The 23257-nt window shown below is 47.9% G+C and overlaps 1 protein-coding gene across 1 annotated transcript in view; it reads left to right on the top strand.

Moving 5' to 3' along the window:
- HS6ST2 (heparan sulfate 6-O-sulfotransferase 2) overlaps positions 1–23257 on the top strand; it is a 147821-nt gene that overhangs the window by 92594 nt on the left and 31970 nt on the right. The window lies entirely within an intron of this gene.

The following is a 23257-nucleotide window of genomic DNA, read 5'->3' as shown; positions in this document are numbered from 1 at the left end:
TCAGTTGAGAGTCTGCTGGAGGACATCACGCTACCATTGAAAGGGCCGTATTTTCAGGACCGTAGCAGGCCATGGTTGGGGCCGCAGGAACGAGAGCTGTAATTGTTACAAGGAGATGCTTCTCTACACTCTGAATCTGCAGCGTTCTGTTTGGTAATAAATGCTGCTTGCCTGAGATTGTTCTGAGGTTTTCCTAATCAAATCCACTTAGCTTAAAAAGAAAGAAAAAAAAGCACCACGGCCCTGTGATGGGCGCCTTTTGTGGATTCCATTGCGGTGCAAATATACGTCCCTGAAGTAAATTGAGGACTCATCAGAATCACTGATGTTTATCTCTGAAATCAGACAGGGAAGCCGTGTTTAAAGGGATGAAATGAATACAGCCCAGTGCGTATTCTAATTTAGCGGTGACTAGTGAGTCGTCTGTTTTTAATGGGATTCGGGAGCTCATGAACAGCTCTTGTTTTCTTGCCTTGGAAGTCTTCCCTTAAAATAAATACTAGCATTATGATTCCGTGGTTGAGACATGGAGCCAGTTCAGGCATGTTTTTGTATGTTGTGGAATTGCTCCAATGCTCAGCTGAGCTTGAATGTGTGAACTGCATCCATTTTCCCCCCATGGACTCCCCCCATGGACTCCCCCCATGAGGGGGGACATGATTGAGACATACAAAATTATGCAGAGGATGGACAGAGTGGATAGAGAGATGCTCTTTACACTCTCACATAACACCAGAACCAGGGAACATCCACTAAAATTGAGTGTTGGGAGGGTTAGGACAGACAAAAGAAAATATTTTTTTGCTCAGCGTGTGGTCGGTCTGTGGAACTCCTTGCCGCAGGATGTGGTGATGGCGTCTGGCCTGGATGCCTTTAAAAGGGGATTGGACAAGTTTCTGGAGGAAAACTCCATTACGGGGTACAAGCCATGATGTGTATGCGCAACCTCCTGATTTTAGAAATGGGCTATGTCAGAATGCCAGATGCAAGGGAGGGCACCAGGATGAGGTCTCTTGTTATCTGGTGTGCTCCCTGGGGCATTTGGTGGGGCCTCTGTGAGATACAGGAAGCTGGACTAGATGGGCCTCTGGCCTGATCCAGTGGGGCTGTTCTTATGTTCTTAACTACAATTCCCAGGAAGCCTTGCAGGTCTCTTGTTATCTGGTGTGCTCCCTGGGGCATTTGGTGGGGCCTCTGTGAGATACAGGAAGCTGGACTAGATGGGCCTCTGGCCTGATCCAGTGGGGCTGTTCTTATGTTACGTTCTTATTTTTTAAAAAAAGATAAACGTGTTGGGGTCCTAGGAGGTGATACGAAGGCATCAAACTCTGGCTAAGGTTCCTGGTTAGACAGAGAACCATTAGTCATCACCATGTGAGGTGTGTGTGATGCATGCACGCACGCACATTGTGTACTGAAATGCTTGTCTATATCTCTTTTTTCGTATCTTTATTTTATTTATAGTAATAGTAAAAGAAAATAAACAACATAAAATAAAATACATCTCTAGCATGAGATGTAAGCAGTGTGAAACCACAGAATGTTGGATAGAACTGGGAGAGACCTTGAAGGTCATCTAGTACACCCCTCTGCTCAGGCAGGCAATGTTAGCATTATTCACTGGAAAAGGTGTTTCCAGAGCTTTGGAAAGACAGCCAGGAGGAGGAGACTCTTGGGAGAGAGTGTTGGGAGAATTGGAGCTGCCACTGAGTAGACCCTGCTCCTAGCAGAAGCTGACCTTAGCCTCCCCATGGGATAGAACCTGGAACACCTGATGTGCTGGGGAAGCCAGCGCAGTATACGGTACATTCCTTAGAGGGAAGAGCAAGTTCAGTGTGAAGCCAGGCTGTCAGGTGCGGTGCTCAATCTGCCTCCCAGTCTTTTAACCTTTATTAGCTAGCCCGTTGAGCACCAGTGCTGCTTAGTCGCTCTTATGTGGGACAGATTCCTTGGCTGCCTACTGGAAGTCGCAGCAGGCTTAAAAACCAGTGACAATCTTTCTCCTCTTCTCTAGTATGAACAAACAGGAGGTAAAATCAGAAACCTTCCACCTGCCTCCCATTACCTTGGAGGGTACATTTTTAGCACCAGTTCCCCCTTTTTTGGATCTCTCCCTTCCTGTCATCCAGCTTGCTGATTTCCTTGCTGTGTGCTGCTGCTTTGATCCTTTTCAACTTGCATTTGGTTTCTTCCTTTTAGAGTTGTTTGTGAAAGTGACCTTCCAGGAGGCCTTGCAGGGTGGGCGATGGGTGGGGAGTGTTCTTGTGGTCCTGTGATCTCTCCCAGCCGTAACAACCTCCATGCTTTGATCCAGAGGCTTTGCCCCTTTGACTCGCTCCTCTCGTACTCATTAAAACAAAAGTACATCAAATGTGTCATTGATTTCCCACCCTCACATCTTTCTTGCATGTAGTCCACTTGCAATGACCTTCTAAGGTTGGTTGGAAATGCTGTCAGTTTTTGAGAAATGCAAGCCTTCACTCTCAGAGCAATAAATGAGGGAAGTGATGGTTATGAAGAAGATCTCAGAGCACTCCACTACCACCCGGTCTTCATTCTTAATTTAAAACAAAAAATCTATGTTGATGGTGAATATTGTTTAAACAAGGGGGTCTAAACTTTTTAGCACCAGGACTCACTTTTGAAAATGAGTCTATTTGGACCCACCTGGTTTTTTAAGACTTAAAAAAAAAGAGATCTAGAAAAAAAATTATTTATTTATTTATTTACAGGTAACAGTTATTTATTAGCAAAAAACTCAAATCTATTTCTCATAATGAGGCTGCCCTAATGAATAGCCTCAAGACTTGAGGGGCTTAAGGCTGCAATCCTAGCCACACTTTTCTGGGAGTAAGCCCCATTGACTATAATGGGACTTACTTCTGAGTAGACATGCACAGGATTGGGCTCTAAGCCATTTCTGCCCAATGTTGCATATACACAACAGGGATCAAATGTGTACACCTGTGGGTTGAGCAAAAATAGGTTAATTATGTAGCCTTCACCTTCCTCTACTACCTATCATTGATGGACTTGGGGGAAAAAACACACACCAGAAAAACATTTATCTTCCTTTAATTACACAAGCTTGCAAACTGCAGGAGCTCAGCTGTTTGCAGGGCAATGATCAGCTACCTTGCAAACTGCAGGAGCGCAGCTCTTTGCAGGACAGTTAGCAGCTGTCCAATTTTTGAATAGTCTCAGGGCTTGAGGCAATTAGTTACCTGATCTTTCCATCACCTGTTTTCATTGGAAGCTCTGTGGAACCCACTAGAAATCAGATCCCAACCCACCAAGTTTGTCCCGACCCACAGTTTGAGAGACGCTGGGATTAATCGCAAGACAAAGAGCGAAGAGGCATTCCCATTAACTGGACCACAGCAGTATTTGAGGCCGTCATAGGAAAGGCCCAAGAACTCAGATGCTCTTTGTATTCAACAGGGAACTTGGGAACCCAAAACTTGGCAACCCCAAACTTTACTTTCCAAAGGCAACTTTCATTTTAGGAAATCTCTGTACAGTCATGTGTTTGTGCTGACAGTTTGGGACTTTCAAAAGTGCCATACAAGAAAAGAAGTAGTATTTCAGAATCTTGACACTCATCTATTGTCTTTTTTTTGTTCTTGTTTCTCTCTGCTTGCCTTCGAATTTCTGGTTGAATTGGGCCTGTGTCATCCGTATCCACCAAATTCTCCATGTTCCTGTGGGACGAACAATGTTCAGGTAAGCGAATGTTTGGTGTTTGTATCTTGATTTCGATACGTGCTGCTGGATTCATAAGAATGAGCTACCCCCATTCATTTATGTGGGTGATTCAGAAGCTACTGTTTAAGATAAACCTATAACTGGATCCAGAGAACTAAAACATCCAAGGCAGCTAAATCCGTGAGCCTCTCATCACTATTTCAGATCTGATTTCAGGTCCCGCTAGCAAAGCTGCTTTGAACATTTACCCAAGTTTGATCAAAATGGGAAACTGTGGTTTGTCCTACACCAAAAGTGCAAACATTCGACCCCTCCTCTCTTGTACAGAGGAAGAGGACAAGGGAAAGGGGAATGTGCATGCCTGAGGAATGACTTTTTCATGCACATAATGGCAAAGCATGACTTTCTGTTGCTTTTGGAAACTCTCTTTCCATACTTAGGCCCTGCAGAAGTAGCTCATGGTTTCCACCGTGAAACTATTTATATATGTGTAAAGGGATGTTGGTTTTAATCTTGTGTATTTTGTTTTGTTGTTTGTGACTAGCTGGTCAGATGATCGTAAATAAAGTATCTATCACCGTGAAACTGAAAGGTGTCCCTGTTGAACTGAAAGGAGGAAGGCACTGAAAATAAGATCCATCTCCAGGATGGGCTCATTCTTTACGATGAATACCTAGTGGCATAACTGAGGGAAGGGGGTACATTGGCATGGGTACTACACCTTGAAGGGGTGCCAACCTACATTCCAGCTGATTCGAGTGGTCCAGGAGGAGTTCTGAGGCTTGGGGAGGCTGTGTGCGACCTCCCTGGACCTCCTGGAGATCTTAGAAAGGCACTTCTGCTTTCTGTGGCCTCCAAAAGGCCTCCTAAGGCATGGTGTGGCCTCCCCACGCCTCAGACCACCTCCTGGATGCCCCCCAAAGGTTTTCTGTGCACGTGACCCCTGGGGGATATTAACACATTGACAGAGTGTTGAATAGTTTTGTGCCCACGAGTGCCAGATCCCTTAGCTACACCACTGTGAATATCTCTACTTTGGCAAAAGGAGAAAATGATGTTCGGTTGGGCGACTGTTCATATAGAACCTCCGGTTTTCTGGGTGATTAAGTGCTAGATGTGGTCCATCAGCCAAGGTAGGCCAGGTAATGGAGAACCACAAGCTTGAAAGAATGGAGAGAATTCTGAGTAGAGGGTGCTGGCAACTGGGCAGGAATAGCAAAGCAGCGCAAGTGTACATTATGGCCACGGAACAAAGGAGATCAGAACTGTATAGAGGGTGAAGACAAATGTCAGATTCTTCTCCCTTCTGGCGCTTTTTATGTCTTCCTAGCACAGCGGTTTTCAGCCTTTTTCATCTCACGGCAAGGTGCAAAAATTGTCAAGGCCCACCATCCGTTTTTTGACAAGGCGCACCACACTGCTGGGGGGAGTCTCACATCCTCCAGTGGTCCCCCTAATAAATGACCCTCCCCCAAACTCCTGTGGTAAACTTGCAGACCACCAATTACAGCACACCAATGTGCCACGGTACCCTGGTTGAAAATAGCTGTTGCAGCAGTACCAAAATGATCCAGACACTTGCCAAAGATTTTCAAAGATCAGGGAGCAGATCTTCTCGCATGGGATGCAGTGTATGTCCCCTAAGGTGGACACTGGGGGTGGGGAATCCCACTAGCAGGGCCTTGAAGGCAGTAGACCCTGGCGCTTGGCTGCTTAGTCCCACTGCCGGCTCATCCATGAGGTCACGAAAGGGGGTTGCATCAGTGGCAGACTGAGAGAAATTCAAGAAAGCGGCAGATCTAGGATACCTTTCACCCCAATGTCGTATACTTGTCTTACACTCCTAGGGTTTTGGGTGCTCAGAGTTCTTGGTTCTCGGACCCAGAGCCCTCAAAGACCCCTGTTCGGTAGTACTGCCACCACCCTGTATGTGCCAGTGTCTCCGTCCAGGGACACTGAGACCCTCTAGGCTTAACTATATCCCTTGTAGGCACTGAGCATTTTCTTTACTTAAAGTCTCAGTCCTCAAGTTACTAGTCCACAATGAGGATTTTTGGTAGCTTGCTGAATGGCTAGGCAGGATTCTGAACCTTTGCCCCCAACAGAGAATGAACCAACATGGTAAAAGGATTTTCTACTTTATTAAGTACATAGGGTTACAAAAAGTTACAAAAGGCAGCAAATGCTAGAGGCATAAAAACTTCTAGGAAACATATCAGCATAAAATAATAAAGCTAACTATTATTTCCTAACTCTCACCTGGGTCAGCTTCTTTTGTAGATCCTCAGCCCCAGTTACCTATGGGCCACATGGCCCTGGTGGGGCAGGATGTGCACCTACCACCTATTCCACCAAGAGACAAGGCAAAAAAACCAAGGAGACCAGACACCCCTTTGGGCTTTTCTTATACCTCTCATGCTACAGGATGATGTGACTCTGTACTTTTTTGAACTGGCCAATCAGAACTCTTGGGGACAGAATCTTCTCGAAGTGGGGCTGGATGCTAGTTCTCTTAGTTCCCCCCCTCCCCACTGGGGATTCCTGGGCGCCTCTCTGGCTACTGAGGTGCTACATTTATCACCTTCCATTGAGTTGCAAATTCCTTGCAGCTAGGACTCAAGCCACTTCTATGTTACTGGGTTACTCTGGTTCAGGCTTTGCAATGCTACTAGGCCTAAACTGCACATATTCATGACACCCAAGTCTACCCCCACTGCCCCCCTCCAACCTGCCACCATGTGGGCCTCAGTGATCTGCTTCTCGCTTGCTTGAGCGAGGAGCAGATTGTCCCCCTCCTTACGGAGCTCCTTGCGCACCGCTGTCCCGGTTTATCAAACTGGGAATCCCACACTTCTGGTTTTCACAGCAGTGCGCAGGGAGCACGGTAAGAGTTTTGAGTTTGTTTTTTGTAGCGCAGAGGCTAAACACCAAAGACATTCTGGGTCACACCATCACACCACCATTCAGGGTCACACCATCCCTGCATAAATCTCACATTCAGGGTGACGATATGAAATTTTATTTTGACCTTTGTCATTCGCCATTCCCCCAAAGGTGAGATTCTCCAGTGTCTGAGAGGGCCATGGTCTCCTTGAGTGTCTTCTCCAACCTTCTAGGATGATCCTGTGTGCTTAAAAACCTTCATGTGACTGTGTCCTGCCTTATCTTTTCTGTTCCATTCCCAAGCTCTGTTGCTGGGTTTATTCAAAATGTACGATGAGTTTTCCAAAGGGGGGGGGGAGAATATGCAATTAAATATGGTAACCACTGCTTTGCTTGCCCCTGTTGGTTTATATACATGGCAGCCTTAAAATGCACCAAATTATGATTATCTTCGTAATTAGCAATTTGCATAACTGCTTGCTGCAAGGAAGAAGTCCCATCAGTGGCCGTGAAGGATTTATTTAGCTGCCCGGGATGTATTTTCTGTTATGCAGGGAAGGAAGGGAACAATGGAAATGGAAGCTGTCCCAGAAGCCTGGTGTTATTTCCAGCACGAACAGCCACACTAATTGTTCAGCACCAGAAACTCATTTGCCTTTCTATAGGCTGGGAAAACATTAATTCTTCGAGTGATTGTCTTGGGGTGCTTAGTCCCGTCACCCGTAGCCAACAAAAGCAGGCCTGCAGTTGGCTTGTAAGCAGATTAGCCGGTTGTGTTTGCACCGTGTCACCAGTGATAGCTTCCAGAGCTGTGCCGCAGTGCTCGCTGGTGCTTCCGAGGCTGTCATTGGGGCCTATTTTTAACATCTGAACAATGAGCCAGGGTTGACTTTTTTGTCTGTCTTGGCTTGAGGGGAAGGGTAATGGGTCTCTTGAGACCCATCCGTCAAGCCACAGAAAGCCGGTGTTGTTAGAGGGTCGTGTAAACACATTGGCACCACACCACGATGTACTGCAGTGTGGTGTCTTGGTTCCTTTATTCACTACATAAGAACTGAGTAGCTCTGTAGGATCCCAGCAAAGTGGGGCCATCCAGTCCAGCGTGTTATGTCTTCCCACACTGGTTGTCCAGGGGCCTCCAGGAGCTCCCAAGCAGGGAACAAAGGTGATGGGGAGGGGGGAAGAGCTGTCAATGTCATACCCTGATTTGGGCTTCCCGGAGTCCTCTGGCTGGCCGCTGATAGAAACAAGATGGTGATCCAGACCAGCGATTTTCAGCATTTTTCTTCTCAAGGCACACCGACGTCAATGGTCTCCTCTGTCATCTTTGTCTCTTGTGATATCACATCTGGGAGACTCTTCTGGGTTCTGCGGTCCTGTTTCTAGAGAAGAAAAGTGGTTTGTCTACACTGTCTGGACAGTATCTCCCCAGGGTTCCAGGTTTTTTTTCTCAGGCCTACCTGATGCTGCTGCCAGAGGTTGAAACTGGGACCTCCTGGAGGTGCAGTAGCAATTCTGTCACTGAGCTTTGGCTCCTTCCTCTTTGCGTGCAAAATGTCATAGGTTCAGTCGCCGTCGGTCGGAGACCATCTCGGTTCACGAGACTGGAAGAGGCTCTGCGGAGCAACCAATGACTTGACTCTGTTCAGCTGTTTTGGTTGCTCTTGTCTCTCTGCTTCAAGCTACAGGGGGGCGATGCAGTAAGTACTACAGACACCACAATGTGCCGTGTAAGCGGCCCCTACTATTCGCTATTGGAGCCATTGTGGGCAGCGGAGGCGGCGCACAGCTCTGAATGGCTCTGACGGTGAGGGGTTGTTTACGTGGTGTGTTGTGGCACCAGCAGTACATACCCCAAAATGTAGCTACACTACGGGCTCCAGGCACACATGTCCTCTCACTCACAGCTCAGAATGTATAAAGGGTGGAGAGAAAAGGCAGCTTTGGGGAAGGTAAAAGAAAACAACCCTTGAAATAATCCAGCACCATTTCATTTAAGAGGCAGGTTGATTTAATGTTGGGTGCGCGCGGAATCTCATTGAAATGCCGGCACTTCGGCATAATTTACTTATCTTTTTACGAGTGACTTTCAGCATGGCTTTCCCCCTGCCTAATAAAATATGAACTATTAAGGGTTTTTTTTAATCCAATCCACATTTATTACGGAGTGGAGTGTGAGGCCGTAAATAGCGCTTGAGTGGGTACCTGAAATGTAACATGGACTACATGAGCGTGTCGCCTGTTTCGGGTTCTCGGCTTCCCCGCCCTCCTCGGCGTGACGTTCTCGCCAGCAGTGATTTGTGCGAGGTAGAGCTGGTGTGTGTTCATACTGATGGGTTAGTTGATCAAGGGGAGAGGGGATTCAGGTTTTTTTTAGTTGTTGTTGTAGAGCATGCTATAGTAATCCAGTCCCAAAGGCAAGGGTCAGTAGCCCCCGGGCTCTTGCTGGTGTCACAGCTCAACTTAGAAGATGTAGCTTTGATTGAGGATTAGACAGATTCATGAAGGAGGAGAGCAACGGCAGACCTAGGTGGGGTCCATGGGTGCAAGTACTCCTTGGCGACATGGCTGGGGGGCGGGGCTGCTCCCTAGCCCTGCCACCCTGAGGGCTGCCCACACTTGCTGCCTCCCCACTCTGAAGACCGGAGAGTCAGTGTCCAGCCTCCCTGACCCTCGGAAGGCCTTCTAAGGCCTTCAGAGGGCCTTAAAACTGGAAGAAAACAGATATTTTAAGACCCTCTAGAGCAGTGGTTCTCACACATTTAGCACCGGGACCCACTTTTTATCTGTCAGAATCTGTCAGGACCCACCGGAAGTGATGTCATGACTGGAAGTGACATCATCAAGCAGGAAAAGTTTTAACAATCCTAGGCTGCAATCCTTCTCACACTTACCCAGGAGTAAGTCCCATTTACTATCGTTGTTAAAAAGGATATACATAGTAGCTTGTTAAAAGTACAGGTCTGTCACATTTCCGCCCTGGGTCCCTTTTTGGGAGAAGGGCGGGATAAAAATAAAATTTTATTATTAAAGTTTTTATTATTTCCCCAAATGCAGTCACATACCAGGGGAGCATCAAGCCTAAAATATTAAAAATAAAATATTGAAAAGAATGGGGTCCCACCTGAAACTGGCTCACGACCCACCTAGTGGGTCCCGACCCACAGTTTGAGAAACACTGCTCTAGAGTCTTTAGAAGGCTGGCAGGGCACTTCTAGGATTGCCCTGGGGTGGCTCAGTGGCCAGAACTGCCACTGGAGACCTCTCACAGAATACTAGTTACGCTAGAGCCTCCTGATTCAGAGGCAGTCTACCTGTGAATTTCCCCTTGTTGATATGGAGCAGCAGTGGGAGGTGTCTGTTGCCTTCAGCCCTTGCAGGTGGGTTTTCGGGAAGCATTTTACTGGTGACTGTGTGGGAAGCAGAGTGCTGGACGAAGCTGGCCTTTGGGCTGCTCTTCTATCCCCACTTTTCTGGCTACCTCTTGTTCGCAGCCAGTAGCACCATCCTAACAGATCATGAATGATGGGTTCACGTGGTGTCCTTCTAGAACACTCCTCCCCCCTTTTTTTTATTCTATCACCTTAGGCAATTTCCTCTTTGGCTAAATTTAAATCAACGCGACTGAGGAGAAGTTATTATCCGAGTCCTGGGAAATCATAAATCTAGATAAGATTTAGTTAGAAATAATTAAAACATCCATGCATTTAAAACTTTTAATCCATGAAGCGTTATTTCCAGAGCTTTCAATTTATGTCACTGATCATATATGTGGGTGTGTGGGTTTAAAAAAACAACAACACTCCCCTCCGCCATTTATGTAAATATCAAGACAATCTATAGGAGAGCAATTTAACACTTCAGTTAGACAGAGTGAATCTGCATTGAAAATAGAAGGACATTTGTGTGATTAAAAATTGTGCAGCCCAGAGAAACCCCTGTGTACGTGGTGGAGGGAATCTGCTTTCTCCACAGCTTCTCCTGGGGGCATTATCTGGAAGACCAGTGGTGTCCAGAAAATGCTTGTGAACACCCCACAATCTATTCATCTCTGGGGCGTCAATGAATGATTTCCTATGCCTTCTCCCCTATATGCACTTCCACCTGGCTGATTGGGACTTCCAAGGGGCCAGGATGGATTGTCCAACCTGTAGGGTGTGTTGCCTTCTGTGCAGGAAGGGAGGTGGCTCTGAACTTAACCACCTAGTCCAAGGCTCCAGATTGCTCCATGTTCATTCCAGTATGTGGTGGCTAGAGGCGTTCCATCAGCTCTCAAGCAGCTAGACCCAGTCAGTCTTGGTTGTCTGAATCCATCCTGGATGTTGCTGCTCTGTGTGAATCAGGAGAGTCTTCCCCCTTGCGTGGGCGCTGAATTTGAAGATCCTTTTCAGCCTTGAAATTGGAAACCAAAGAGTCACTGAGAAAACAAAGGAGCGCTTGAAGGTATCAAGTTGTAGATAATCCATTCTGTGGCTGATATTTCTCTTTTGGGGCCCAATTGATAGGTAGGATCGTAGGAATAATTTCAAACATCTATAGTTTTCCAAACTCTTTTAAATGCAGCTCTTTTTGTTGTCCATAACAACTCTAGAAGGTAGGTTGGTCATTTTCTCCCCATATTATACAGGTTGACCCTTAATCCATGGGGGATCTGTTCCTGGATCCCCTGTGAATGCCAAAACCCACGGATAATAGAATCAGAGGACCTCCAGAAACTATCAGAAGTGCCTTCGTCAAACCAGAAATGCCTCTCAGAAGTCTCTGCGAAGCCTTCTGAGGTGCGCAGAGGCCGCACACAACCTCCCCATGCCTCCGTACACCTCCCAGGCATGACCGGAAGGCACTTTCAGTTGCACCTGAGAGGTCATTGAGGCCCTCTAGACCTCACATGGGTTAGGACCTGTGGTAAGTCAAATCCACTGGTCCCCAGTCTGCAGATGCAGAGGGCCCACTTGTGGATTGAGGGCTGCGGTTGAAATTAAGTCCTTTTCTCTTAAGGCTTTCCTCCATAACAGGGGTGACCAAAGTTTTTGGCAAGAGGGCCACATCATCTCTCTGACACTCTGTCAGGGGACGGGGGGGGGGGGAAGAATTAATTTACATTTAAAATTTAAATAAATTTACATAAGTTTACATAAAAGAATAGATTAAAGATGAACTTATAGGAATGAATGAAGGTCTTGCAGTAGCTCAAGACCTATAAAGGGCCTTGCACAAAGCAAGGCCAGCCTTTCCTTTGCTGCCACTACTGCATCACAGACGTGAAACAGCAAGCAGTGGAGGGAGCCCTCATCCCACAGCTCATGCAAGAGGTCAAACAGTCACCCTTACGCTGACAGCAGTCGTATTGGGCCAGTGTGGGCTCCAACAAATCTACGGAGTGCCAGAGGCTCACTGGAGACTGGGGGCTCCCTGAGGGCTGCATTGAGAGGCCTCGAGGGTCACAAGTGGCCCCAGGGCCGGAGTTTGGGCACCGCTGCTTCATAAGTTTGTGGTAGAGGCAAGATTCCAGCTGGGGACTTCTGGATTTGTCTCTGTCTCTTGGCCTCTTGTCCAGAGTAGCTCTCACTTGTGTACAGGTGGCGTAGCTTGTATTAAGCTGCTGAAGTTTGTGAGTGTGAACCCCTATTAAATAGTGACTTTCCCATACTTGAAATTTTTTGCAGTTTTCTTATATAATCTTGGATGAGACTGTGTCAATACTGCATTAATTCAGTCTTGATACAGCCTCCGAGAAGCTCCTGGAGTAATTCAATTTGTATTTACTCTCTCTAGAAGATGAGGTTTCTCAGGTGTGATGAGGGAACCAGTCCCCTCTTGTTCTCAGGGGAGAGAGAGAATCATCTCCCCCTTTTATATATATTATAATGGTTGGCAACCTTCAGTCTCGAAAGACTATGGTGTAAGCCTACAGCACCCGGTATTCCCAGGCGGTCTCCCATCCAAGTACTAACCAGGACTGACCCTGCTTAGCTTCCAAGGTCAGACAAGATCAGGAGATAGTGTTCAGTATAGGTAGATGGTTGGCAACCTTCAGTCTCGAAAGACTATGGTATAAGCCTACAGCACCCAGTATTCCCAGGCGGTCTCCCATCCAAGTACTAACCAGGCCTGACTCTGCTTAGCTTCCGAGATCAGACAAGATCGGGAGATAGTGTTCAGTATAGGGAGATGGTTGGCAACCTTCAGTCTGGAAAGACTATGGTATAAGCCTACAGCACCCAGTATTCCCAGGTGGTCTCACATCCAAGTACTAACCAGGCGTGACACTGCTTGGCTTCCAAGATCAGGCATGTGCAGAGTAACATTATTATTAAAGTAATTATTAAAGTATTCTTATCCCCATTTTGAAGGTGGAGCTGAGGGTGAGAGGGGGTGGCTTGCCTGACACCACTCAGCAAGTTCACGAAAGAGGCGAGATTGCTCCAGAGAAGTCCTGGCTCACAACTCAGTCTCTTAACCACTACTCTGCACTCAGCTGTCAGCAGGATTGGGAGAGACTCTCTGCTTCAGACCTGCTGCCGATTCATGTAGACAATTCGGGGTTCTATGGACTGTAGTCTGATTTCGTAGAAGGCAGCTACTTATTCATGGGCAACTGGGGTGAAGCTTGGCGTTGCTTGTAGAAGGTTCCGAGTTTAGGCTCCAGCTAAAGAAGCTCAGGCGAGTGGCTGTGGGAAGATCACCAACCCATGATGCAGTCCCTAAGGCCTGCTTAGGTTGATAGATGCTGAGCCTACAACTGGGGGGCCTCCGAGACCTCCCCGATGCGACCCGAAGTGCCTTGCAGTCATGTCTGAGAGGACTTCTGAGGGGCAGGGAGGTCACAATTGGCCTCCCCATGCCTCAGAAGGCCTTCCTGATGTGACTAGAAGGCTGTTCTAATTTGTGGAGTGGGCCCCTCTCATGGATTCTGTTATCCATATTCAGTATTCACGGGGGTCCTGGACTAGATCCCCCATGAATCCCCTGGTTCCTCTGTGTTTAGACCAGGGGTGTCCAAACTTTTTGGCAGGAGGGCCACATAATCTCTCTGATACTGTGTCGGGGGGCCAGGAAAAAAAAGGAATTAATTTACATTTCACATTTGAATAAATTTACATAAATGAATATATTAGAGATGGAACTTATATGAATGAATGAAGGTCTTGCAATAATTCAAGGCCTATAAAAGGCCTTGCACAAAGCAAGGCCGGCCTTTCCTTTGTTGCCGCTGCTGCATCACAAACATGAAACAGCAAGTAGTGGAGGGAGCCCTTGTCCCACAGCTCAGGTGAGAGGTCGAACAGTTGTCCTCATGCTGAGATCACTTGCATCAAGCAAGCATGGGCTCCAGCAAGTCTCTGGAGGGCCAGAGTCTCATTGGAGACTGGGGGTTCCCTGCGGGCCAGATTCCGTGTCCCTGAGGGCCGCAAGTGGCCCCCGGGCCAGGGTTTAAGGCACCCCTGGTTTAGACAGTAAGGGCTGCCACCTGTCTGCGGCCTGGTGAGCTTTCCCAGCCACGTACCTGGAGAAGCAGACTGGAAAGTGCACAGATAGCAATGAACCCAGCTGTAGTTGGGGGTTGGCGGCACGAAAGCGGGCTTGCACCCCTGGACACCAAAGGGGGTGGGGGTCACCAACGTGCGCAAGTGCTTTCCAAAGCATGAGAGGACCCCGCTATTGGGTGGCCCTGCAGGGCTTCTCTCCAGCCGCTTCCCAAGCTGAAATTGCCCCTGCAAGCTCATGCCATCAACCTAAAACCCATTATAGAGAACGCCGCCTTTGGGAGCCCTGAGAAAGAGGCTGGGTTGGCAAGCGGTGGGTTGGCACCTTCCGCTGCATGTGATGCGCCCCCTGAGTAAGGCATTTTGGAAGCTGAAAGGGGCCCCTGGAGCCCTTCCCAAGGAAGTACAGTGCACTTAGACAAAATGTGCTGATTGAAACAGATGGGGGAAGCACAAAGCTTTCTGGATAATGTATTCCGTGCACCACCTGCTTGTTGCGCGGTTGTTGTGAGCTCTTCAAAGATAAACAGTCAGAAGGGAACATTTGGAGAGAAGGTGAAGGAGGCCATTTGTCTTTTAATATTTATAGCAGTTGTTAGATGGGCTCTGTTCTCAAACAGCCCTGCAGAGCAGGCCAGGCTAAGAGGCGGAGTCCCTGGAGAAACTGGTGGTTCAGGTGTCAGGCTGGGACCAGGAAGGCCCAGGGTTAAATCCCCATTCAACCATGAAGCTCACTGGATGCCCTTGAGCCCAGCTGATGCCCCCCCAGCCTGCACTGCCTTACAGGGTTGTTGTGACGAAGCACCTTGTATCTTGCCCCGAGTTCCCTAACTACATTCCTAACTATAGGGCTCATGGAAAGGTGTGAGAAGATAGGGTCTTCATGCGCACCACAGTTTTAACCCACAGTCTTGGGCAACCTCCAGTGTTGACATTATGCGCAAACACTCTTTGCTGAGTTAGTTGGCAACCTTCAGTCTCGAAAGACTATGGTATCGCGCTCTGAAAGCTGGTTCTGGAACAGCGTCTAGTGTGGCTGAAAAGGCCGATTCGGGAGTGACAATCCCTTCCACACCGGGAGCAAGTGCAGTCTGACCCTGGTCTGTCTCCCTGGCTATGGGCCTTCCTTCTTAGCCTCAGACTGTTGGCCAAGTGTCTCTTCAAACTGGGAAAGGCCATGCTGCACAGCCTGCCTCCAAGCGGGCCGCTCAGAGGCCAGGGTTTCCCACTTGTTGAGGTCCACTCCTAAGGCCTTCAGATCCCTCTAACTTCATGCCAAAGAGAGGAAAACCGTGCTATGGCATGCATCATCCCCAGATAACTAAAAAGTCAATCGAAAGCCCACGGATTTGCAGGCACCTGTGATCGCTTCTTTCCTTCACTGCCTGACTTCTTAAATCAAAGCAGAGGTCGCAGCAAGTCCTGGGGATGCTATCCCAGGGTAGCTTTTCCTTGTAAACAGCCTTGGAAGCGGCCAAGGGTGGGAATGCTTCACTGCCACCTTGAAGAATAACTTCAAACCATTTCCAGCAGCTCTTCAGAGTACAGAGTTGCCGGCCTCTTTGTATAGTTCTGTAGCAGGATTTGTGCCAGATTAGAAAAAACAAAATGCCACTCAGATGGGAGGGGAAAACAGGCTGCGCCGCTGAGAAGACCCCTTACTGGTTTTCTCTTGCAAATTGTTGCCTCTAGTTTTTCTGGATGTCAACAATATGGAAACTGCAAATTAGGAAAAAAAAAATTTTTTTCCTTTGGTTCCTTTTTTCCGCCTCTCTTGGCATTGTCTTGTTGGCTCTTTAATGGGAGAAAAGTTCTCCGCAAAGAGGCCAGCCTTCCCCGGAGTTCTTTCATTATGCTGTTGGCGCCAGCCGTTAATCCTGCTTTCCCTCACCGCGAGCTGAAGGTCGCTGCTGCGGTACGTTTGTGACGTGCCAGAAGCCAGTGTCTTCTCTGCAGGGGGCCCTCTACAGATCACCAGAAAGAGAAGGAAACTCCTCCCCCCCCCCGTCTGTTCGAGAACTTCATTTGTCTCTCCGTGCTGCAAACGGGGTGTCTGGCTTGAATTTTCTCCAGGATGTTGCCCTTCCTGTTTAGGAGGGTCCAGTGGGCAGAGCCAACTTGGTTGGCCATTGAACCCTCCTACGCAGGCAGGCCAATATAGGCTGCTTGGACTGGGACTGCATCTGGGCCACCTCTGACTCCCTGTGTAGGCCCACCAGTTTTTTCAAATCCTTCTATCTGTAGGAAAGATCCTACCTGAATTGTGAATGAAACCGTGCCTGAGATTTAAAAAAAAAAAACCAACTCACAGATTTTCTAAAATGGCGGGGAGGCAGAGAGGGTGGAGATTGGCCGGAAGCCAATAGCCGGAGGCAGCTGCGGTCCTCCCTCGTGTCTCATGCCTTTAAAATTAACACCTGTACCTTCTGAGCCCATTAAAATAATAATTTCACACTTGGATGACTCAGTTGCCTGTTAACTCTTTCATGAGATTTGAAATAATGCCTTCATTCAGTGCTTCTCTGGCTCTTGTCGGCATCAAGAAACCACTGTTTGGAAAACATCACTTAGGAGGTTGCAATTTTGAATGGTGGGGTGGCTGTTTTTTATTCTTAAAGCAGAGAAGGAAAAGGTGCAGATTGTAGAAATGGGAATGAGATGGTTGTGGCACTGTAGAAATACAGGTGTGTGCCACTTGATGGGGATATGTTCTCCAATCCCCTCCAAGTGATTAGGTCATTAAGTGAACATTCAGTTCAAACTATTGCCTTTGTTGTGTTAACAGACACTCCCTGCCAGACACTAGCTGGCTGCACAGGCTACTGGAGATAGATTGCCCCTTCTTTGCATTAAGATCCTCTCTGTTGTGTAAACAGGCACTCTGCTGCAGGCTATGGTAGACAGGGTTGCCTCATTAAGAGCATCTTTATTGTGCTTTGACCATCATATATGTCTTGTTGGCATCCTTCAGTCTCGGAAGACTATGGTGTCACGCTCTGAATGGTGGTTCTGGAACAGAGTGTCCTCTCCAGTGTGTGAAGCCTGGGTAAGGTAGATAAGGGGGATAGACTGTTTCCCATGCAGCAAATCCCCCCTCTCCACATCGCTGAAATGGTCCAATGGAAAGGCAGAAGCCAATACGGTTGGTTCCAGCAGCGTCGCAGGAGTTGCCAGAACGTGACTGTGTTCAGCCATGAACTGCCTCAAGGACTCCGGCTCCGGATTTTGCCTGGAGGTTGACTCCTGAAGCCTTTTCCATAACTGGATGTAGCCACAAGGCAGTAGAGGTTTAGGATCAGAGTTTTCCTTCTCTCAGATGAGCTGCCTTCCCAGGCTGACGAGTCCCATCTACCCGGTGGCTGCAAATCATATATGTGGTCTGTTGTTAAGCGAACGGCTGTTAAGCGGTGCATGCTTGTATATGCAATATTGCAATGATTTTCAATCTTTTTCTAGTCATGGCATGCTCATGGCACGCTCTATGGTCTTCACCTCTTGTGATGTTACTTCTACCTTCTGGCTTCCTGTGGTGGAGGAAGAGGGACACACAATTTGTTACTACAGACAGTTGCCCTACAAAGAGAGCCACAGAACCCGGAAGAGGTTTTCAGCAGCCTTCAACCGCTGTGCTTCAAACGCCCAGGGGGACACCTGTGTACCTTTTGCAGTACCCTAGGGTGCCACAGTAAAATGGTGGCAAATCAGTGTATTGTTGGGATTTGTTATCTATTGTCACGTGAAATAAGTCTTTTATTGTGTGGCGTAAATACTACCTTGCAGTGTAGTTCAGGCAGACAAACAGGCTGATTTGGAGATTCTCCCAAAAGAACCTTTTAGTTCAAAATGGGGATTGGAGGACAGGATGACTTGTCCTCCAAAACAGTGGTTCTCACACATTTAGCACCAGGACCCACTTTTTAGAATGAGAATCTGTCAGGACCCACCAGAAGTGATGTCATGACTGGAAGTGACATCATCAAGCAGGAAATTTTTTAACAATCCTAGACTGCAGTTCTACCCAGGATTAAGTCCCACTGATGATCATTGTTAAAAGAATATACATAGTAGCTTACTAGAAGTACAGGTCTGTCACATTTCCCCAAATGCAGTCACATTCCATGGGAGCATCAAGTCTAACAGATTAAAAATAAAAGATTGAAATGAATGGGGACTCATTTGAATTTGGCTCGTGACTCACCTAGTGGGTCCCGACCCACAGTTTGAGAAACACTGCTCTAAAATCATTTCTCTGGGCTGACCTTAGTTTACCGCTGCCTGTTTTGTGCCTTTTCCAGTTGAGCGGCCATATTTTATTGCATGTATTGCATACATTCCGGAGATTTTGTTCGACTGCAGTTTTTCATTGTGGTCCTGCCTTCGTTTTGCGCGTGTGTGTTGGCGTGTTCCTTGCTACAGACTGCTATTAAAGTGTGTCCAGTAAACAACCGGGGAGGCAGACGTTTGGCAGAAAGGTGAAGAACAGAATGTTTTGGAGCAATAAATATTAGCTCTGGCTCTTCAGCTTGGAGAAGCCGTCAGTGGGGGCTCGTGGTGTGTTAGTGAACCTTGCTGAGAAGAAGCCCGACTTAATCAGCGCTCTTGCAGGCTCTGTTACGACCAAACCCCCCAAGAACAGATTCTGTCTGGCTCCACTGACTCCGAGAGATTGAACTGTACGAGGCCTCATTACGTTGTGGCAGCCTACCGAAGTGCAGGCTGGAGACTGCAGGGTCCTCCACTGAACTACCCCTTGGGGAGCGCATTTGCTGTTCAGCGTGGCGAGAAAGGAGATGAGCGAGTAGCAGCTCTGCTGCGTGCATTTCTGTAGAAGAGAGCAACCAACATGAGAACTGGACTGGGGCACCTCCCTTATGAGGAAAGTCTACGGCATTTGGGGCTCTTCGGTCTGGAAAGAAGGTGCCTGAGAGGGGGATGTGATTGAGACGTACAATATTATGTAGGGCAGTGTTTCTCAAACTGTGGGTTGGGACCCACTAGGTGGGTCGCGAGACAATTTCAGGTGGGTCCCCATTCATTTCAATGTTTTATTTTTATTATATTAAACTTGATGCTACCGTGATACGTGACTGCATTTGGGGAAATGTTATAGACCTGTACTTTTAACAAACTACTATGTGTATTCTTTTAACAATGATAGTGAAGGAAACTTACTCCTGGGTAAGTGTGGGTAGGATTGCAGCCTAGGATGGTGAAAAATTTTCCTGCTTGATGACGTCACTTCTGGTCATGATATCACTTCCGGTGGGTCCCGACAGATTCTCATTCTGTCCCGGCGCTAAGTGTGTGAGAACCGCTGATGTAGGGGATGGATAGAGTGAATAGAGGGATGTTCTTCTTCCTCTCACACAACACCACAACCAAGGGACATCCACTTAAAATGGCAGGAGAGTTAGGACAGACAAAAGGACATATTTATTTAACCAGCCTGTAATTAGTCTGTGGAACTCCTTGCTACAGGCTGTGGTGATGGCATCTGGCCTGGATGCCTTTATAAGGGGATTGGACAGATTGTTGGAGGAAAAGTCCATCACAGGTTACAAGCCGTGATGGGTAAATGCAGCCTCCTGATTTTACAGGTAGGGTACTTCAGAATCCCAGGTACAAGGGAGTGGCAGCAGGATGCAGGTCTCTTGTTTTGTGTGCTCCCTGAGGCATCTGGTGGGCCAATGTGAGATAAAGGAAGCTGGACTAGATGGGCCTTTGGCCTGATCCAGTGAGACTGTTCTGATGTTCTTATGTTCATTTCTGTCCCATGTTTCTGGTCAGTTCTGGGTCAATTAAACACACATAAGCTGTACAGAGTAATAGCTTTTAACGCTCCCATAATACAGCATTAGTACAAGACCTCGCTCCCCAAGGGCAGCAGTTTTTCAGCCACTGTGCTGTGGCACACTAGTGCTCCATGAATGGTCTGCAGGTATGCTGTGGGAGTTTGGGGGGAACGGTCATTTAATTATAGGGCCATTGGGGAGTGTGAGCCACCTATATATATATATAGAGAGAGAGAGAGAGGGGTGTGTGTGTGTGTGTGTGTGTGTGTGTGTGTGTGTGTGTGTGTGTTTATAATGCACACTATCCATTTTATATGCCTCTCTATACCATAGTCTTTCAAGACTGGAGGTTGCCAACCAGCCAACCAAGCACTGCACAAACTCTCCACATGGAATTCTGAACTTGATGCAAGATCCTAGCACAAGATCCTCTGAATGGTGTAGAAGCCTGGAAGTGAATCATTTTTGCTGTTGGAGATGATGCTCATCCCAACCCAAGTGTAGTTTCATGATCCGGATTTGATATTCAAGGAAATGCTGGCTCGGGTTCCAGTTCTGCTGTCTTCTATTGTGACGTCTTTCTTTCTTGGCCCTTGACTCTTGCTATCTGTGCGGCAGCCCCCTGCTGAGTTTTGCTTTTCTCCCTCAGACCTCGTGCTGTGAAGAGGCCTTCCAAACAAAGCTCGCGCTCTCGTCTCAGAGTGGCTGCCTGCCAGACTGGAACCATTTTCAAGTGTTTATGGAAAAGGAAGTTGATAATTTGGTAGCAGGGGACAACAAGGCTGTCCAAACTGCCGTTGCAGGCTGTAAAACATGTTGGGAAGGAGGAACTTGGGAGCCTCGTGTTTTTACGAGACGGGATAAACTCTCTTAGGTTACATTTGAAGAAACCGGGTGGGGAGGTCGTTTTCTCTGAGCATCTGGCTTAGCGAATCTTTGCTTCTCTTGGTCTCAATGTGTCTTTGAAATTCAGCACTGTTCAAGGGGGCCATGAGCCTCTGTTTCCGTTGTGGCACCCGGTTGGCACACAACATCCAAACGGCTTAGCCGCTGCCTTGGGAGTGTGAAACGGCTGCTTCAAGGTTATGCAAATTCCATTGTATTTGCTGCCATGTGGGTGAGTGTCCAGGTGATATATTTTCTTGTTTCATTGGTCTTTGCTGTAATACATAAGCCCAAGAGGAAGAATATGCGCCAAGTCTATAAACAGGGATTTGTCTGAAGTAAGATATTTTTGGAGGTGTTTTTCTGCAAAGCATCTTTTTCAGGAAAATGTGGGGAGGCAATGATGTCAGGGAGCTGCAGGTACATGGTGTGTCTGGAAGGTTCTGGCCTGCGTGCCTAGAGATTATCCCCTGGGGGCTGGGGATAAGAATAGGCCCTCAGTTTGGCTGTACTTGTCGTAAGAGGCGACTAAACAGCCACCGGGTAGATGGGACTCGTCAGCCTGGGAAGGCAGCTCATCTGAGAGAAGGAAAACTCTGATCCCAAACCTCCACTGCCTTGTGGCTACATCCAGTTATGGAAAAGGCTTCAGGAGTCAACCTGGAGGCAAAATCCGGAACCGGAGTCCCTGAGGCAGTTCATGGCTGAACACAGTCACGTTCTGGCAACTCCTGCGACGCCGCTGGAACCAACCGTATTGGCCTCTGCCTTTCCATTGGGCCATTCCAGCGACGTGGAGAGGGGGGATTTGCTGCATGGGTAACAGCCCATCCTCCATACCTACTTTACCCAGGCTTCGCGCACTGGAGAGGACACTCTGTTCCAGAACCACCATTCAGAGCGCAACACCATAGTCTTCCAAGACTGAAGGATGCCAACTTCAAATGCCTAGAGATTCTATGGATTGTTGTCCTTTGTCCACCTGAAGCTCCTTCCTTCCCCTTCCTCTGGAAGGAAGACCTGGACTGTTGGGGCCTGAAGATTTGGCAGTTGCAAGAGCTGCTCTTGTAGGTTGTCACATGCATCCTCACCCAGCTCGGCAGCAATGTCCCTGTTGGGGGGGGGGGTGCTGTGGTGTTCAGTCCCTGCTTGGGGGCTTCTCAGAGTGATCTGGCCAGTCCCCATGGGAAGCAGTGTGCCGAACTCGATGTAGTTCCTTCTATCCCTGGGAAGAGTCTGGAAGCTGACCTGTGTCCTCAGCTGCTCGTAAACGGGTGCTCAGTGCGCCTGCTGTGACTGGCGGCTTTTCAAGATCTCAGCCCTGCCTGGAGATGCGGTTGGGGGGCTGAGCCTGGCTTGGCCATCAAGCTACAGCCTCTTCCCACCTTGATTTGGTGGAAGAACAAAGCAGCTGCAGGGATGACCCTTTCATGGCAAATTGAAGGGTCTGCTTCTGTTGGCTGGCATCGAGTAGACTTGGGGGCCATCTGCCAGCCCCCAGGTCTGCCTGCAGCTGCTTCTGGGGGAAAAACCTGAACTGCATCACCAGTTATCAGGGGCCAAAGGAGACTGTCGTAAACTGAATTTTTGTACCTTTTTGTGTGGGCTATAATGTGTAAGCTTACCCTGTCTGAACAGAGGGCTATAACTAATCCATACATTAAGGGATGGGCTACAGATGAATCTGATACTTGGGGTGTCTTGAAGGAGCTGTGTCAGCTCCAGGGTTTTTGCAGCGAACCCTCAGCCGAGGTGCGCAAATGGAATCGTCTCTGGCACCAGTTCTGGCTTTGTGGTCTATGCGTGGCAGCAGTGGGGGACAGTATTGGGAAGCAGTCCTCTGCAGGACTGGGGTAAATGTTGGGTCTGGACACCATGCCTAAGACCAGCCCTGTTAAAGGTGACAAGGCTCAGCTTAATAAATCTAGACAGCAGGGCCTGTTACTAAGCAATTCGACAACAGTGAATTTTGTCCCCTGGCATACAAGGTCAATGCTGTTCCCCTGAAGATTTGAAGCCCATACGTAGAGAGTCGAAATGGTCTTTCTTCCTCCCCTGCAATGCCCCCATTCCTGCCCTGACTTGCCTCTCCAGTATCTGACTCTCTTGGCAAAATAATGCATCATGACGATTTATTTTCTGCAGCACCAGGGAGCGGGAGCATCTTCAAAGGGACGTCTCCCAAAAATGCCATCAGCATGGAACAGCTTCTACTGGCTGCCGTCCTCATTCATTTTTTTAAATAAGCAATTAATGAATTAACCGATTAATCACACCAATTAATGGATGCTTTCAGCCCTAATCCAGATGTCTATTTGTTGGAGGGCACAGGCTGAGAAACAGAAAATCCATTTCATAAGTGCTGGGGGGATGGATGGTTTTGAAGGCGCACATGCGTTCTCTCTCTCCCTCTCTCCCTCTCTCCCTCTCTCTCTCTCATAAGCAATGTTAAGGGTGCATCTCAAACTGCAGGTAGCAACTTGCTATAAACAGATGGCCAGGGAA

The sequence above is a fragment of the Tiliqua scincoides genome, chromosome 12, assembly GCF_035046505.1.
Source record: "Tiliqua scincoides isolate rTilSci1 chromosome 12, rTilSci1.hap2, whole genome shotgun sequence".
Lineage (NCBI taxonomy): Eukaryota > Metazoa > Chordata > Lepidosauria > Squamata > Scincidae > Tiliqua > Tiliqua scincoides.
Note: the sequence above shows the minus strand (reverse complement) of the source record. Positions and strands in the feature narration are given on the sequence as shown.